The sequence below is a fragment of the Colobus angolensis genome, unplaced genomic scaffold, assembly GCF_000951035.1.
Source record: "Colobus angolensis palliatus isolate OR3802 unplaced genomic scaffold, Cang.pa_1.0 Scaffold597, whole genome shotgun sequence".
Taxonomy (NCBI): domain Eukaryota; kingdom Metazoa; phylum Chordata; class Mammalia; order Primates; family Cercopithecidae; genus Colobus; species Colobus angolensis.
In genome coordinates this window covers 185,755-188,449 of record NW_012119565.1, presented here as the reverse complement: position 1 = coordinate 188,449, position 2,695 = coordinate 185,755, and the positions used below count along the sequence as shown (strand labels likewise).

Here is a 2,695-nt window from a genome sequence, read left to right as displayed (position 1 = left end):
CGACCCGGGCGCTCGGTGGGCGGAACGTCGGGATCGGTCAGGTGACCACGGGGGCGGGGCCGCGCTGCGCGGGAGCCTGAGTAGGCTGCAGAGCTAGAGCCGCGCCTCCCGAGGGGCCCCAGGGGCTGACCGCAGAGAGCGCGGGGGCCTCCAGCCAAGAGGGAGGGAGGGCAGCTGGGGCCGGTAGTGGGACCCTCGGGGGACAGAGGTGGGGAGAGGAGGCGAGACCCGCTGAGGAGTTGGGAGGGGAGCCTTCGGGGTGGAGAGTGGAGAATGCAGTAGGGTGCGAGGGAGGAAGGAGAACAGTGGTGGGGCTGGGTGAAGGAAGGTTCCAGAGAGGAACAGTGAGGGGACCGAGTGGGACAAAGGGGCAGAGTGAAGGGTGACTGGGACTGATCAGGTGGTTCCTCAGAAATGGTGGTCGTTGTAGAAGGCTGGCGGTCCCGGGGGTTGGGTCACTTTCCTGCTCCTTCAGCGTGAGGCAGAGACCTCTATTAGGGCACCCATTTCCATCTTGCGGGTCTTTCGCGCACTAGCTTACAGGTCCTCTTTCTTCCCGTAGAAGTCGTTGGCTTCATAAGGGCAGGGTCTATGGGAAGCCACCTCAGCGTGGGTTCTTGGAAGAGGTGGAGGTTCACTCAACATTTGTTACACAAATATGAAAACAGGGTGACGAGTGTTTGAACGTTCGTGAATGGCAGTAGCTGCAATGGAGTTGTGTATGCAGTTGGTGTTAATGACGTTTTCAGTCCCTCTAGCGAGGGAAAAGCGAGCGAGTGGGGCGGCTTGTGAGGGAAATGTGGCATGAGAGGAAAGAGGAAAGTATTTTGTGAAGGGATGTCATACAGAGTCACACTTCAGTGAAGCCGCCTTTGTTTTTCTCATCTTAAACCGTCACAGCCGCATTTTTCCCTCAGTTACTAACATTTCTCTTGATAGCATAACTCTCTCTCTCTCTCTCTATATATATTTGTTGTTGTTGTTGTTCATTGCTGTATTCCTAGAGCCTGGGAGAGAACCTAGTTCATACTAAGCATGCAGACATATACGTTGAATTCATGGATAGAAAGGTGAATCGATAGATGACTGGAGAAGAGGGATACGACTTTCTCCATTTCTCTTGATTTGTTCCTGCAGATTCACAGATAGAAGATAGGATTGAAACAGCTGAGAAACAATTATATTGTCAGAGTTACAGGGAATAGACTTTCTAAGTAATTTTTTCTTTTAAGTTTAGAGAGGCTTATGAGGTACCTGATTCATCCAGCAAATTAAGGCCTGCCAACTTTTTGATAATCTGGTCAATAAATTACAGAACAATTGTTCCTTTCAAGATTTATTCAAAACGTGTCAACTCGGCTTAATTAAGCACTTGATGATTTAAGAACTCTTGGTGAGCGGCCGGGCGCGGTGGCTCACGCCTGCAATCCCAGCACTTTGGAAGGCCGAGACGGGCGGATCACGAGGTCAAGAGATCGAGACCATCCCGGCTAACACGGTGAAACCCCGTCTCTACTAAAAATATAAAAAAATTAGCCGGGTGTGGTGGCGGGCGCCTGTAGTCCCAGCTACTCGGGAGGCTGAGGCAGGAGGATGGCGTGTACCCGGGAGGTGGAGCTTGCAGGTGAGCCGAGATCAAGCCACTGCACTCCAGCCTGGGCGACAGAGCGAGACTCCATCTCAAAAAAAAAAAAAAAAAAAAAAAAAAAACAAAAAACAAGAACTCTTGACGAGTAGCTTAGTAGGAAGGGAATTTGTTCATTCATCCCTCTCTCCCTCTCTTTTCCCCTCCCTCCATCCCTTCCCTCCTTTCCTTTACTTTCCTTCATTGTGTATATACCATTGTATTTGATACTATGAGAAATAATTTTAAGAATGATAAGTTACCAGTCCCAGTTCTTTGTAAATTTGGCTATAGTTGGTATAGGAGCTATACATATGAAAATTAAATACAAATACAAGGCAAATGATTAATGTCAGTTAAATAGAGAAGACAAGAATAGTGAAGACATTAAGTGCTATGCACAGTAGTTTAGAGGTAAAGATTCAACTGGCTGGAGAAGATCTAGAAGAGATTACATAGGATGGGTTGCTGTGGAGACCTGCATGTTTTTCAGATATTTTCTGAGATGGGTAGTTTCAATGTGCTTCTATTTTATTTTAACATATTTTGAATTCCAGGAATGTTGGACATATCACATTGAAAAATAATGACTATTAACATATGTCAGAAATAAATAAAAATGATTTTAAGTACTCTGTCTTCATTAGAATATTAAAACTTGCAGCTAAACTTTACAAGAAAAAGATGATTATAACTAGCAATGTAATATAATGTAATATGGCTGGCACTGTGATAAATTAGCTCATCCAATGTAACTCAGATGTAAGTTGAAAATGTGAAAATTTGAGGAATTTCTAAGTGTTGGTTATCACTTTTGCGTAATGTGATAGTCTTTGGTTTGAAGTGAGGCCACACCATCTTTTCTTTCTTTTTGTTTTTGATACAGTCTTGCACCCAGGTTGGAGTGCAGTGGTGTGATCTTGGCCCACTGCAATCTCTGCCTCCCGGCTTCAAGCAGTTCTGTGCCTCAGCCTCCTGAGTAGCTGGGATTATAGGTGCGTGCCACCACACTTGGCTAATTTTTGTATTTTTAGTGGAGATGGGGTTTCATCATATTGGCCAGGCTGGTCT

At 46.0% G+C, this 2,695-nt stretch overlaps 1 protein-coding gene across 2 annotated transcripts in view; it reads left to right on the top strand.

The window, feature by feature from the left end:
- The first annotated feature begins 69 nt into the window (after positions 1–69).
- EFCAB13 (EF-hand calcium binding domain 13) overlaps positions 70–2,695 on the top strand; it is a 122,641-nt gene continuing 120,015 nt past the window's right edge. Inside the window, exons 1-3 of one of the 2 annotated variants that reach the window (XM_011962564.1) lie at positions 70–183; positions 563–632; positions 1,233–1,393. The gene's annotated coding sequence lies outside the window, so the exon portion shown is untranslated. The remainder of the gene's footprint in view (positions 184–562; positions 633–1,232; positions 1,394–2,695) is intronic. The other variant, XM_011962563.1, reaches the window with a different exon arrangement.